General features: G+C 40.7%; 1 protein-coding gene across 3 annotated transcripts in view; it reads left to right on the forward strand.

The window, feature by feature from the left end:
- Positions 1-16511, forward strand: part of EXTL3 (exostosin like glycosyltransferase 3) — a 132376-nt gene that overhangs the window by 35503 nt on the left and 80362 nt on the right. The window contains exon 2 of one of the 3 annotated variants that reach the window (XM_086703783.1): positions 13586-13694. The exons of 1 other annotated variant lie outside the window; for it this stretch is intronic. The gene's annotated coding sequence lies outside the window, so the exon portion shown is untranslated. The remainder of the gene's footprint in view (positions 1-13585; positions 13695-16511) is intronic. One more of the 3 variants, XM_086703784.1, reaches the window with a different exon arrangement.

The following is a 16511-nucleotide window of genomic DNA, read 5'->3' on the forward strand; positions in this document are numbered from 1 at the left end:
TGTATGCAGGTGAACTTGCCATCGTGATTGTGCCCTTTTAGCATTGGCTTTCTCTATCAGCTGACAGAACTTCTGAAGATTAGGTTAAAGAAGCTCATGGAATGGAGCACACAGATTATGACCATCAGCAACCCAAGGCCTTACTGTTTTCTCAGCCCTATTTGAAAGAAAATCTGTTGAGGGGCTCCTGTTTACCTGCATGGCAGCTGCCATGAAGAAAATCATGTGGAGAGTTATTTTCATGTTTTTCCTCCTCAGAATTAAGTAGAGGGAAAGACATTTGCCCAAGGACAAGTATTGCCTGTTATTGGCAATAATATCAATGATTAGACATTGTGATAGCCTTTAAAAATACAAATGGTCATTTTTCCTTGCAGATCCAAAGACAATATATTCCCAAAGACACAGTAAGATTACCCCCACACTGATTTAGGTGTCACTCCATGTACCTCCCTAAGCTTATCCCTCATGCCAAATTGAGTATACTGTTAAAATTATTGGCCTACTTGTTAGCTTAGAGGGCAGAGAGTTTTTGTCTTGCTCATTGTATCCACAATGCTCCTTGCATGATATATGTTCAGTAAATTTTTGTTGGGTGCACCAATTAACATAAGGAAAAAAATTTTTTCTAAACGTCCTCAGTGTCAGGGCCTGTGCTTGGTGCTGGCTATACAAAGGCAAATAAGGCAGGCTTCCAGCATGAAGGTGATCTAGCCTTATTGCAGAGAGAAACATTGGTAAGTACTCTATAGTGTAAGGAAGACTTCCCAGAGGATTTGACATCATCTGAGTGAGGTTTTAGAGGATGAATAGAAGTTTGCCAGGACCACCAGCTGAGGTAGGAAGGCATACAGAAGGAAGGACATATCAGAATCAGGCACGAGTAGGTGCCAAGACACAAAGTTGCAAAGTGGCATGGGCCATTCCCAGAATGGGAGGTAATTTGATACTACTGAAATATTTGTTTATGGAGGGGAGGATGGATGGGAAATACATTGGAGCCCAGGTTAAGGGGCTTAGGAGTTATGTAAACAATGGGGATTCATTAAAGGGCCTTAAGCAGGGAGGTGATGGGGTGGCAGCATGAAGGAGGACTGATTAGGGAAGAGGAGCATTGACAGGGTGCACACTGGGGAAGTGGTGGATGTGGAACTGTTTGCGCTTGGAGACTGGCTCGGAATGGGTGAGAGGAAGCAGGATGCTGAGGAGTTCGAGGTGACTATGTGGGTGGTAGTGCTACCCTGCAGCCCAGTTAAAAGAGATGTGGAGTGGGTATAGGAGGAGATACTGGGTTTGTTTGAGATCTACTGAGTTTAGAAAATTGTGCAACATTTTGGCAGAAAGGTCCACAAAGCAACTGGCCGTTCTCAAGCCTCGGAGACGAGGCCAGGGAAGGAGTGATTCTTAAATTGATGCATACCTGTGTTCAAACAAACAACTAAATCAGTGTTTGGGTGGCTAAGATCACTTAGAGAAAGGAGATAGCTCAGGAAAAGAAGAGGCCAGGACAGAGCCTTGGGGAGTCCAACATTAAAGGGACATAGGAAGGCATTCCAAAATGGCGAGGAAGCAGAAACATGGAGTGGAGGCAGTGCTTCTCAAACTCAGGTTGCCTCAGAATCACTTGGAGAGCATATTAAAATGGAAGATCTTGGACTCCCACCCACGGAAATCCTAATTCCATGGCTCTGGGGTGGGCCTGAGGATTGCATTTCAGATGCACTTCACGTGCTGTTGATCCTGCTGGCCACAAGCCACACTTTGGGAGGCACTGGAATACTCAACAAGGAGGCAAGAGAGTGGTCGTTGGAGGGTAGTTCGAGGCTCCAGGGGATGTAAGAACCTTGCGCATGTTTACAGGTTGACGTGAAGGAGACAGGGAGAAGTTGGACATCCTGGAGAGGAAGGCAGTGATTCATAGATGAGATCAGAAGAATGATCCCAAAAGAAGATGGAGGTTCCAGATATGGTCCCAGTAAAAATATCAGAGGGCTGTGACGTCCACTTTAAATACTAAAGCCCCTTTAAGTAAGATGACTTTCTTATAGCTTCTCCTTCCTCTGTTTTGTGTTTTTATCTCCTGCCTCCTCGGGCTGCTGTTCACTTTTACCTCTCTGGCTCTCTCACTGTGCCTAAGAGCCTTTGTCTCTCTGTGAAAACCCTCCCAGTGTGGTCACTTCTGGGTACAGACACATAAAGACACGACTTGCTACAGATGAATGATCAGTAATGAATAGGCTTTCAGCAACACAAGGATAAAGGAACATTTCAAAAAAGGTTTGATCATTATTGCTAAAATTGTGTTTCTACCACCTTCTTGCTAGAATTGCTGTCAAGCTGCTTGGCAGATCCCCTGGGATATCGCTCCCTGGTATTGCCATCACAGTGAAGCACAAAGACACAGCTCTCTCTCTCTTACTAATGAAAGCCTGCTTCCTTGTAGCCCCAGAGCCCTCGGACAAACTAGAAAAGCTTCAAAAATCACTTTGTATGATTAAAAAATACAACCACCACCACAAGGATAGCTGTGAGCAATCACATGCCTGTGTATGCATCACATTGTCTGAGTTCAAGACAACAAAAGTTTACTGAGGGCTTGTCATAGAACAAGCCACCACCGAGATCCAAAGGTTAGTAAAATAATGTTGGGATTCTGAGGGGGCCTTTCATGCCCCTTTCTTTTCCAAGTCCTGAACCAGAATGACATAGAGGAAACAGACTGGGATTGAAATATCATCTTTCTTGCTGCTAAAGCTGGTCTGGAGAATGTTGCTTAGACCCAAGCCCAAAACTGGCTTCTCATTTCTTCCTCCGGGAACTGAACTTTCTCCCTGGACATAGGCAGGGTGGCTGGAAACTGCTTAACCTGCCACTGCATGAGGAGAGAGGAACACATATGGCCCGTGGGGCAGACATCTCTGAAAGACAAACTTGCAAGGAGCTTGGGTAGTGAGTGTGTAATGACCCTGTAGGTGGGCTTATCAATAATCTAAGTGATGTGTTTCTCCTTGAGGAGTATATAAAGGAAGTGGGAAGAGAAGGATAGAAGCTATCTTCTCAGTACTATGGAAAAGACTATTTCCTATACTCTTGATCAAAGCAAGCATGGAGAGATGGGAGGAGCATGGTTTTACCTACACTCTCCCATGGTCTGATCTTCTAACCCATGAGTTTTATTTATTTATTTTTGTTTTATTAAAAACATTTTTTTTGTGTTTGTTTATTCATTTTGAGAGAGAGAGAGAGAGAAATACCACGTAGACTCCACACTGTCAGCACAGAGCCCAATGTGGGGGTCAAACTCACAAACCGTGAGATCATGACCTGAGCCAAAATTAAGAGTCAGACACTTAACCAACTGAGCCACCCAGGCACCCTTAACCCAAGGGTTTTATAATTAGCCCTCTGGCCAACTGAGGATGGGACTGCCCTCCTGTTACACATGTGTTGGAAGTGATAAGACAGATACATCTGGGGTTGTAATTCATCTCTACCTTCAGGGGCCCTCTCCCTCATACATATAGCACCCTTGTGTATCTGCATGGGACCAGAGGGCTTTCCAGCTTTGCCGGCAGAAGTCTCCATAAAAGACAGAACGGTACATTGTAAATCAACTCCAGTACTTTCCTATGCTACAAACTAAGTTTTGTTTTCCATTCTAGTTCTCATCTCAGCAATGTCCAGCCATGTTTTGCAATGAGCCCAAATTGTAGCATCATTGTACTCTGGTAGTAATACAATGCCAGCAGCATAAAGTTATCCTGAAGGAGAATACTTCTCCCATTATTAAATTCCAAAGGCAACTTAAGTTCCTGCCCCAAGAGGCTCTCAATCTAGCAGAATAAGACAAATGCTTAAATAAATAATTACAACCCAATCTGAGCATTTTAGAGTAAAAGTCAAAACATTTAGGGGCACAGGGGTGGCTCAGTTGTTTAAGCATCTGACTTTTGGTTTTGGCTCAGGTCATGATCTCATGGTTCATGGGTTTGAGCTCCTCACTGGGCTCAGTGCTGTTGGTGTAGAGACTGCTTGGGATTCTCTCTCTTCCTCTCTCTGCCCCTCCCCTGCTTGAACTCTTTCTTTGTCTCTCAAAATAAATAAATAAACTTAAAAAAAACCCATAGCTTAGAGGAGGCAGCATTAATTCTAACTGGGAGAGTGGGAAAATACTTTACTTGAGTTATAGCTTTAAAAAAAAAAACGTTATTTTGAAAAAATATCAAACTTATAGAAAAGGTGCAAGAATGGTAATCATTAACTCAGATTCACCAGTTGTTAACATTTTGCTCTATCCTTTCTCTAGATACACACAGACACGTTTTAACTGTTATTTTGAATTTTGCTGAAACATATTTTAGTTGTAGACATTACCATCATCCTAATACCAGCATCCTAAATACCTCAGGATGTATCTCTTAAGAACAAGGACATTCTCTTCCATAACTACAGGGCAATTTTTAAATTCAGGAAATTTAATATTACTGTAATGCTATTATATAATAGAGAGTCCATTTTCAAATTTACCTACTTGTTTCTATAACGTATTTTATAGCATTTTTTTTTCCAAACTAACATCCAACCCAGGAATACACATTGCATTTAGTTGTCATGTTTCTTTAGTCTCCTTTGATCTTGAACATTTCCTCAGCCTACCGCCTACCTCCCTCCTTCCCTCTGAACTTCCTCTCTTTTTTTCATGACATTGACATTTTAAGAATCTAGGCCAGTTATTTGGTGAAATGTTCCTCAACTTGGGTTTGTTTGATTGTTACTGCATGGTTCGATTGCCCCATGCTTTCTTCTTTTTTTCCTTTGAAACAGTTTCAAACTTACATAAAAGCCAGAATTATATGGAGTTTTGCAACTTTTTTATAAGTTCCAAATGATTCTTACCCAGATTCACCAATTTTTAACATTGTGCCATATCCACATTTACCATTCTTTCTTCCTCTCCTTCTCCTTTTATGTTTGGTGTGTGTGTGTGTGTGTGTGTGTGTGTGTGTGTGTGTGCGCGCTGTGTGTGTATAGAATAGTTTTTTTTTTTTTTTAAAGTAAGCTCTATGCCCAAAGTAGGGCTTAAACTCATGACCCCAAGAATGAGCCAGACAGGTGCCCCTAGACTAGTTTCTTTTTTAAATTCTGAACCAGTAAAGAATAGCTGTCACCCTTTTAATGACAGCTTACACTTTTTAAAATTTTATTTTATTATTATATTTTATTTTTTTTTTGAAAAAATATTTTTAACATTTATTCATTTTTGAGAGAGCAATAGCCAGGGAGGGGCAGAGAGAGAGGGAGACACCGAATCTGAAGCAGACTCCAGGCTCCAAGCTGTCAGAGCAGAGCCCAATGCAGGGCTCGAACTCACGAACTGCGAGATCATGACCCGAGCCGAAGTTGGACGCTTAAGCGACTGAACCACCCAGGCGCCCCTTAAACTTTTTAAAATTTTAAATAAAAAATTTATATATTTAAAGCATACAATATGATGTATATGATATGCATTCCCCTGATGATTAGTGATGCTGAGCACCTTTTTTGTACTTGTTAACCATTTGTATGGTTATCTTTGGAAAACTGTCTATTCAGGACTTTTACCATTTAAAAAAAAATTTTTTTTTGCCACCGAATTGTAGGAGTTCTTTCTATATTTTGGATATTAACTCTTATCAGATATATGGTTTGCAAATGTTTTCTTCTAATCTGTAGTTTACCTTTTCATTTTATTGTCTTCTTGCTGTGCAGAAGCTTTTAAACTTGTTTACTTTTTGGTGGCTGAGCTTTTGTTGCCATATAAGTGACAGCTTTTGAGGTAAGTCTTAAGGGGGATGAATAAACTTGCCAGTTGGACAAAAGAACTTGGGCACAGGAAGGGAATTATAGCCAGAGGGATCCACATGTGCAGAGATGTAAGCTAGTATGTACAGAAATAGCTGGTGAGCAGCCAGTATTTTAGAGTAACTGGTCTGGGAGAGAAGGAACCAGAAAGCCAGTTGGAACTTACCATGTTAAGGAATTTGGACTTTGCTCCATAGGAAAAAAGAAAATGTTGAAGATTTGTAAGCAAAGAGATAATAGTATCACGTTTGTTTGTTTGTTTGTTTGTTTATTTATTTATTTATTTATTTATTTATTTATTTATTTATTTATTTATTTATAAGAAAGACTAGGGCAATTTGGAGGAGAAAAGGGCAAGGGAGACCAAATAGGTAGATACTGTATTTCAGCAGGTGGTGAAGAAGACCCGAAGGAAGAGGTGTAGGGGAGTGTTTGCTGAAGTCCTACTGTGTGCTGGCCATTTTGCATGTGATATCTCATTTCATCATCACAAAAACCTGAGGTCAGAGAGGTTAAGTAATTTGGCCGAGAACCATCATAGTTAGTATTTGGACCCAGGCCCATGTGACTCTAAAGCCCACTTGGAACACCAGTGAGGTCATGAAGGATGGAAACAGGAAGAATCACAGCTGGTGTTAATCAGGAAAATGACTACGAGGGGAGGGAAAGAATTGGGGAAGTCAGAATGATGATTGTGTTAACAGTACCTATAAACATGGTTTGGGTGACTGGCTGGGTTTGTGAAACACCTAGGGCAAGATACCTAGTGGGCAGTTTGGCTCAGGAGCTCAGAAGAAAGGTCTCGGTTCAGGGTAGTGATCTGGCTGCTAAAGTCATGAATACATGCTCAATGAGAACGGAAGATGATGGCACACCAACATTTAAAGGGTGGTGGGGAAAGAAGATTCAGTGAGAGAAAAGAGAGAGGGTAATGAGAGAGCGATGTGTTGAGAAGCCAGGATTGAACCATTTCAAGAAGCTAAGTGTAGAGGATTAAGAAGAATTCCAAAGGGAGGCCTGAGAAGTTTCACTGGCATTACTGAATGAAGAAGTCTCTGGTTACCATAATGAGAGCAATTTCAGTAGTTTGACAGGAGCCAGCTTTCTGGATATAAAAGAGTGAATGGTGGTAGAGAAGTGGACATAGAGTAGAGATTACTCTTTTGAGAATTCTGGTGAATGATGATGATGATAGCAGTTAAGTAAGAGGGCTATTTGCCAGGCACTGGACTGACAATTTATACTCATTATCTAGGTTAATCCTTACTGTATTCCTGTGAGGTGTGTACTATTATTATCCCCATTTTCTGATGAGGAAATTATAGTGAGGAGAGCGTATAGAGGTAAAGTAATATGCCCACGGTTACCTGACTAATAATAAATCAAGGTTTCAAAATCTAAATCTTTGGGAATTCAAATCTGGTGTTGTAAGATGGTGGTAGTTTGGGCCTGGGCCTGAGCCTGTGTATAAGCAGTGGGGGTATAAGCAGTGAGATTTCCTCTGTAATGAGGAGAATATTGACTATATACAGAGAGAATAATTGACAGAGCAAGGTCAGAGGAAGGAAGGATATCAGATCACATTAAAAAAGAGAGTGCTAGGGGCGCCTGGGTGGCTCAGTCGGTTAAGCGGCCGACTTCGGCTCAGGTCATGATCTCGCAGTCCGTGAGTTCGAGCCCCGCGTCGGGCTCTGTGCTGACAGCTCAGAGCCTGGAGCCTGTTTCAGATTCTGTGTCTCCCTCTCTCTGACCCTCCCCCGTTCATGCTCTGTCTCTCTCTGTCTCAAAAATAAATAAATGTTAAAAAAAAATTTTTTTTAAAAAAAAGAGAGTGCTAGTCTTGGACATCCCTTTGTCAAAGGCCAGAACAGATGAGAGAATAATCCATGAATATGGACCCAGATGTCAGTTAAGATAGTTTTTTTTTTTTTGAGATTTAAGTAAAATTGACTTAAGTTCCCATTCCACATTGGGATTTCATGTGGAAGTTCAATGCCTATTCCAAGATTTCTGTTAATTCCTGGGAGCTCATCTAATAGTTTCTTTAGCTTTTGAGTTTTGCTTCTATTAAATTCTTCTCACTTGTAATTCAGTTCCCATGTTCTTATTCCTTATTTCCATCTGACCCGGCTGCAGAACTCAGACCAGTCCCCTCTACATCTTTTTCCCTTGATCTCCCCCCAAATCACTCACATAAGGCACTTGTGCATATGTCAGATATTACTGAAGACTTCAGGGATTTTATATCCTTAGCAACACAAACAATGTGAAGTCCAATAATAGATATTTCTATTTTAAACATGCTTTCAGCTCCCCCATCACTGGAACTCACTCCCCAACCTTCAGCCTCCCACACCATTATTTAAGCCTCTTCTCTTCTTACTCTCCTCCCATTTCCTGTCCTCTTTGCCCTGTTCCAGTCTTCATTTTCTTCTTTTTCTCTTCCTCCTCGTCCTCCTCCTCCTCCTTCATCTTCTTCTTCTTTTTTATCCAGATCTGTTTAGCTATCTCTGTTTTACAGTTTTGTTACAAGCCAAGCTTTCTTCTTCCATACTCCAGGTGTCATATCAAGATAGTTTCCTCAATAAGGTATTTTCTATTCCTAAGAGGAGCTCTGGCATCAGCTGCTAAAATAATTTTTTTTTTCACCTCAGAGTTTAAAGATGGTGTAAATGTGGGAGGACAGAATTGAAAGGGATTGCTTCTATTTTCTCAGTGCACATGAGAGATCTTCTGTTGAGGTAGGGCTATGGATCTAGGAAAGATTTGACAGCTAAGGTGAGGGATTCTGTCAATAGAAATTTACCAGGTTTCTAAACTATGATAAAATACCACATTTACATAGAATGATTCCTTTAACTAAGCCTATAAAAACTTATAGAATTGATTCCTTTGCTAGAGATGGATTATTCAGTTTACCAAGTGCTCTGGTCAATATGAGAAAAGTAGAAAAAGCAATGGAGAAGGGAAGAGTCAGTGTATGTAAACTAAAGTCAGGATAATTGAGATCACAGTCCTTGCTAATCCTTTCTCCCCCCCACACAGGCATGAACACAAACATGCTCAGCAGTTTTGGCATATTCATCTTGTAGCTGAAAAGGGAGACAGGAGTCGCGTTAGTTATTTGTTGTTCCATAACAAATTATCTCAAATGTAATAATTTAAAACACAACTACTTATTATTTCTTACTTTCTATATGTCAGGAATTCAGGGGCACTTAGCTGGTTGGTTCTGGCTTGGGGTCTTTCAGAGGCAGCAGCATAATCTGAAGGCTAGACTGGGGCTGGAGGATCTGCTCCCCAATCCCACTCACATGGCTGTTGGCAGGAAGCCTCAGTTCCTCACCACAGAGGCCTCTCTACACCTGTTTCTCATGACATGGCATCTAGCTCCTTTCAGAGTGAGTGATCAAAAAAAAAAAAGAACAACCACAGTGAAAGCTGAAATGCCTTCTATAAATTAATCTCAGGAGTGACACATCATCACTTCTGCAGCGTTCTGTTGGTCACATAGATCATCTGTGGTACAGTGTGGAAGGGGACTATATGAGGGTGGAAATACTAGGGACAGAGATCATTAGGGACATTTTGGAGGCTGGTTACCATAGAAGTCTTTACAAAAACATTTTGGGTGTTTGTGTGTCTGTGTGGGCTCATATTTTAAAATGAAGGGGTGTAGTTAGATAGTTAGCTGACTTCTGGATTTAATGGACTGGTAAAATAACAAGTAATTGGTGGTCCGGGGGTGGGGTGGGAGCAGGGAACCAAACTAAGTATGTCTCAATATTCTGTCATGTAAGGAAGATTTTTAAAAAGCTGCCATCACTATCATTTCATAAAAACAAATTTTAACACAAGAAAGGGGAAAGGACATAATCTCTAAATAAAGGACAATCTTTAAATTGAATAAAATTGAAACCTCAAAAACTTGCCTTTGCTTTTCTCATTTAACTGTGGACTGACAAAAATTTCATCCTATATTGGTCTACAAACTATCATTCAGGAACTACTGAGAACAGATATGGAATGTTCTAGTACCTGTAAAGATGACTATGAGAATGATGTAGAAACACATAATAATCCATTCAAAGTAAGTGAGAAAGGAAGAAATTGAAATGGTTGATACATAAAGATAGCAATTTTATAAAATTATGCTTGTGAGCTCAAAGGAAGCCACAGAGCTGGCAAATATTTATCAGTTTATGTGTTTTTTATTATTTGTGTTCCTACGAATATTTAAGTGTTTATTATTTAAGCTAATTAAAGATGAAATACAAAAAATTGAACATTGGGGTGCCTGGGTGGCTCAATTGATGGTCTGACTTCGGCTCAGGTCATGATCTCATGGTTCCTGAGTTTGAGCCCCACATCAGGCTTGCTGCTGTCAGCCTGTCAGCACAGAGCCCGCTCTGGATCCTCTGTACCCTTCTCTCTCTGCCCCTCCCCTACTTGTACACGCTGTCTCTCAAAAAATAAATAAAACTTAAAAAAAAAATTGAACAGGGGTGCCTGGCTGGCCCAGTCGGTTAAGCTTCCAACTTTGGCTCAGGTCATGATCTCACAGTTCGTGGGTTCGAGCCCTGCGTCGGGCTCTGTGCTGACAGCTCAGAGCCTGGAGCCTGCTTTGGATTCTGTGTCTCCCTCTCTGTCTGCCCCTCCCCTACTCATGTTCTGTCTCTCTGTCTCTCAGAAATGAATAAATGTTAAAAAATTAAAAAAAAATTGAACATCATTGCAGCATAGTTAAATGTACATAAAAGTAATACAAATGCGTGGTGGTATTTGAACTTTTAAAGTATTTTCATATTTAGTTAATATATAGTTAATATATTTTTGGATTATTTGCTTCATTTATTTCAATCATCTTTTTTCTAAACAATCACCTCTTTGGGCACCTGGGTGGCTCAGCTGGTTGAGGGCCTAACTCTTGATTCTGGGTCAGGTCATGATCTCACAGTTTTATGAGTTTGAGCCCCGTGTCTGGTTCTGTGCTGACAATGCAGAGCCTGCTTGAGATTCTCCCTGCTCACACTCTCTCTGTCTCTCTCAAAATAAATAAATAAACTTCAATAATCCCTTCTTCATTTTAGAGATATGCATTTCCTTATAACCCACACAATGTTATCATGTGTGTCCCTTTTTACAGAAGATGAAACATCTGGAGTGCCTGGCTGGCTCAGTCAGTGGAGCATGCGACTCTTGATCTCAGGGTTGTGAGTTCAAGCTCCTTGTTGGGTGTAGAGATTACTTAATAATAAAATCTTTTTTAAAAAAGTGAAGAAGATGAAATATCTGAAACTGTCCATTAGGAGTGAGCTTTGGGTTGTTAATGTTAGCCCACTGAATTGATGGATTTGGAGAAATGTCACATTTTCATTTGGTTTCATTTTTGACCTGTGGCATAGTATTTGCAAGGCTGAAGGCATGGATTGAGGAAGGGATCAGTGATTAGTTTGTTCTGGCATTGACTGGGTCCCACTAGATTCATGCTCTTATCATTTAGATTGAGAATTAATCTCAAGCAATATTTAGGAAAATAGTGAAAAACCTTCTCTTCAATAAAATCTTACTGTAAACATTCATGAGTTGGTTTAAAACCTACACATTTTTCTCTTGATAATGGTTGGTAGAAACTACTGTTTGTTTGTTTTTTAAATATACATGAACTCCATGTTATTACCAACTTACATATATTTTTAAAGTTTTAAAAAGTTTTTAGTATTATTATTTTCAGAAATTTTGCTTTCAATTTTGATTTTATAGCTAAATGGGTTAACTAAGAAGTTAATTGATGTTCTGTAAGTACTTCTATGACATTCTACCCATTTTCAAATGGAGTGCCTTGTTTATGTGAGGCATTTTTAAGTAGTGAGTAGTTGGTTTTTTGAATGTATGGGTAGCTTTTTTGGTGTAAGGACAATCCTGAAGTGATAGAGCTGCATACAGTGTGACATTGGAACTTTATCAATGCTCTGCCTGATTTTTCTTCTTCTCCTTCTCCTTCTTCTTCTTCTTCCTGGTTACAACTCTCATTATGCTAAATTCCGCAAACATTCAGACATGCCATGTTGTGGCATGTTGTTGTAAAACTGAGCACAGTTTTACTCCTCACTGGCATAATTTAGGGTAAATGTTAGGTGCCTGTATTTTTGCCTTGGGGGGACATTTGTATCATTACTTGGAACTTCCAGGAGCAAGCTTTTGATGGCATTTGATATCTACCGATGGTCAAACCTGACTGCCTCTGCAAGCTGTGCCGACATGGTGGGGAAGGAATAAAAACTCACAGGGGAAACAGTGCTTGAAGGAAGAAGGGACTAGAGAGACAGATAGGTTATATTTTAGGGACGACAGCTAATTTTTAGAATGTTAATTGGTCATTACAGATTATAAGTCTTATGTAAGTGACAGGTTTGAGCCATGCTAAGCTTCCTAATGAATGTGAAACTAGTACAAAATTTATTTTTCACAGCCACATGCAAGATAGTGAGTACTATGACATGAGGCAAGGAGTTAACAAACCGTCTTCTGACAATAATGTGTGTTTTGTTTTGGGCCTGATATTAACTCAGTGTTCTTACTACAAAGTATTTTACAAAACATCCGAACTGTTGCACCTTTTGCCAGATAAAAACCAGCCACTTTTAAAAGATAACATCAAAGCCAGGACTTTCAGAGTGAGCCACTTAGCAGGCTAGTGAGTGCTATCCATGGAGCCTCAGAAGATGACCTTTTGTCTTTTTGGCACTGATGGACCAAAGGGAAAGAGTAACCTTGGAACTCCAATCTGGAAATTGTCATGCATTGTTCTAATTATAAGCCACAAAAATTGCTCAATCATTTATATATAGAAAAGATCTTGAATAGTGGTTGTCAGCACTTTCCTTTAAAATCAAAGCATTACTGATAGAACAAGTTCTTACCTGACTTAAACTCACTGATAATTCCTGAATCATACCTTTTGAAGGTTGCTGGGGGTCACCGGTGGCTTGCCTGTGATTGATCTAGCAGCCTTGCTGAGTGGATTGTGGGTCTGGCAGCTACCTTCATGGAAAGTGACCACCAGTGCCTCTCTCCTTAAGACTTGAAGTTAACTTTTATCAATTTCTCCTTCCGTGAGACTAAACCCCCCTTCTCCTGGATACTAACATTTTGGGAGAAACAGGTAACCAGCAGGGATCTTCTAAGAGAGCATTTTGCTGAAATCTATAAGATAAATTTCCTGGCATAATAACACAGTCTCATTAGTATAATCTGTCACACTGCATGCGTTTTATATTTCTCTAACATCTACAACTCAAAGTATAATTCCCTTGTGAAAGAAATAAATGCTTACCAACTTCTTAGGCAGCCAGTCTTTTAATCTTTTGTACCATTTCTACATTTGAACTCATTTAACGGAATCAGATGCCTTAGTTAAATCCATTAATGCAACATAGAAATCACATTGCCGTTTTCTGCATTTCTGTTGCACTGCAGTATAGGATAGTTTTCAGATTTCAGGCTCTGGAGTCAGACTCCTTGGGTCCAAATCCTGGCACCACCACTTACCAGGTGTGTGATTTACACAAGTTACATATAACCTCCCTGGGCTTCAGTTTTCTCAACTGTGAAGTGGGACTCATAATGGAACTGAACCATGTAGGGTTGTTAAAAGGACTAAATGAGACTATACATTCCACACACAGAAACATATTCACCCTAGCTTAAATAAGTAAGGTCTTCTTTTCTTTCTTTTTTTCAGTAGTAAGGCGACATGAGCAATCTCATGGATACCCAGTGACAGCTGGGATATATGCGACTTGAGCTGGAGAGTGAGCAGCCTCTGAGGCTTTCCCCTCCATTTCTCACAGGTTTGTTTGCTTCCTTCTGTGTGTTGGCTCTGTTTTCTGCAGACCAGCGTTCTTGGCTTATTGCTGTGTGTATGTCCAGGAATTATTTTTTTCCCAGTTCCATACAGTTTATTAGCTGAAGCACTCTTATCACCTGACTCAGCTTCACGTGTCCTGCTCCCAAGTTTCCAGATGAGAAGGAAGTCCAGTCAGCTGGGGCTGAAGGGGATGAGGCCATGTGATAAGAATGGTGGCGATATGCAAAGGCTGATAGTGGCTTACGGTCTCTAAGAAGGTGGTGTAATGGTGCAGGTATGGCAGTAATTGGCAACTCTAGGATATTTATAGTGACAATGTTCAAGGGTGCTTAAAGGCTCGTTTTGCCCATGAATTACTTTTTTCAAGTTTATTCATTTATTTTGAGGTGGGGGAGGGCAGAGAGAGAGGAGAGAGAGAATCCCAAGCAAACTCCATGCTGTCAGCGCAGAGCCCGACATGAGGTTTAAACTCACAACTGTGAGATCATGACCTGAGCTGAAATTAAGAGTCAGATGCTTAACCAACTGAGCCACCCAGGTGCCCCCATGAATTACTTATTTGAAAAATCTTTTTATTAAGGGATAATACACATATAGCGAAGCATACTAACATAAGTGTACAACTTGATGAATTTTCACAAACTGATGTAAGCAGCATGCAGCTCACAAAATCGCACATGACCAGTACCCATGTAGCTCCTTTTGTTCTCCTCTGGTCACTGCTACTTTTTTTTTTTTTTAAAGTTTATGTATTTATTTTGAGAGAGAGAGGGAAAGAGAGAATCCCAAGTAGGCTCTGTGCTGTCAGTACAGAGCCCAACACAGAGCTCGATCTCATGAACTGTGAGATCATGACTTGAGCCGAAATTGAGAGTCGTCTGACACTTAATTGACTGAGCCACCCAGGCACTCCTGCTCTTGTCATTGCTCTTGACAGGTATATTAGTTTTGCCTGGTTTTATACTTTTTATAAATGGAATCATATCCTATGTACCTTTTTGTGTCTGGCTTCTTTTGCTTAGCATTGTTTGTGAGATTCATCAGTATTGTTGTATGTATTTGTAGAGCATTCTCATTGCTGTAAAGTAGTCATTTGGGTGAATACACTATACTTTGTTTATCTAGTCTATCACTGATGGACTTTAGGTAGTTTTCTGTTTCTGTCTATAATTCACGGTGCTGTTGTGAGCTTGTTTGGTAGAATATGCACACATTAGTACTGATTACTTTTTTTTAATGTTTATTTATTTTTTTTAAACGTTTATTTATTTTTGAGACGGAGAGAGACACAGCATGAACGGGGGAGGGGCAGAGAGAGAGGGAGACACAGAATCCGAAACAGGCTCCAGGCTCCGAGCTGTCAGCAGAGAGCCCGACGCGGGGCTCAAACTCACAGACCGCGAGATCTGAGCCGAAGTCGGACGCTCAACCGACTGAGCCACCCAGGCAGGCGCCCCAATGTTTGTTTATTTTTGAGAGAGAGAGAGAGCACGCACACGCGCGCATGAGCGGGGGAGGGGTAGAGAGAGAGGGAGACACAGAATCCGAAGCAGGCTCCAGGCTCTGAGCTGTCAGCACAGAGCCCGACGCGGGGCTTGAACTCGTAAACCATGAGATTGTGACCTGAGTCAAAGTCGGATGCTCAACCAACTGAGCCACCCGGGTGCCCCACTGCTGAGTACTTTCACCACCACAGGCTCATACAGGGTGTGCTGAATTCTTTTCCATCACACGCAATTGAATTGGTAGTCTCTTATGGGTGAATATTGTTATGCATTTTATCTGGTGATTTCTTATCTTTTTATGTTGTGTATTTCATGGTATGAGGGTAGGGTTAGGTTGTAAACATTGTGAATATATGAAAAAACCCGGAATATATTTTGAGAGGGTGCTCAAGTGTTTGTTGATGGAATGAATGAACAAATGAACAATGGTGTATGCTGTTTCCTTTTCTGGGAACAAGCCCTATTTATATGAGAGGCTCTAATTGCTGTATTTAGACAAGGCCGACCTGCTGCTTAGCCAAAGCTGATTTATCGAGGGGTTGACACAGGAGACAAGCCAGGACAATCATGTCTCTTTTCTGGAAATTTAAAATTTGGAACAGAAAGAGAGAGACTGGGTACTGCAGAGTCCCTATGACTGTGCTCTAGAGAGAAGACCCATAGGCTCCTGAAGCAGATAAAGATCTGCATATATGATTGTTAAAGAACAATGCAAAACTATTTTGATTAAGTTCCAAAATACAAAGTAGAGACAATAAATGTAGGTGAAGGCTTTGAGTCTTAGAAATTGATTTAGTGTGAGGGTAAAGAGAGAAGTCAAGATAGTGCCAGGTTTTGAGTTTCTGAGTTAGGAAAGATAATGGTAACACCATTATCAATATTATCAAAAGGACATTTGAGGAGAGCAAAGGGGGTAGCAGTAAAGATGAGTTCAGTGTGGGATATACTAAGTTTAAAGTCCTGGTGAGGTGTGACTGGGTGGCTCAATCAGTTAAGTGTCTGATTCTTCATTCTGGCTCTAGAATTGATTCATGATCTCACAGTTTGTGACAGCATGGAGCCTACTTGGGATTCTCTCTCTCTCTCTCTCTCTCTCTCTCTCTTTCTCTCACTCTCTCTCTCTCTCTCTCTCTCTCTCACACACACACACACACACACACACACACACACACACACACAATAAATAAAATCCTACTTGGGATTCTCTCTCTGCCGCCCCCCCCCCCCCGCTCGCTCATGCGCACTCTCTCTCTCTCTCTCTCAAAATAAATAAATAAATAAATAAATAAATAAAT

Source organism: Puma concolor, chromosome B1, assembly GCF_028749965.1.
Source record: "Puma concolor isolate L17-30 chromosome B1, mPumCon1.1.hap2, whole genome shotgun sequence".
NCBI classification, from domain to species: Eukaryota; Metazoa; Chordata; class Mammalia; order Carnivora; family Felidae; genus Puma; species Puma concolor.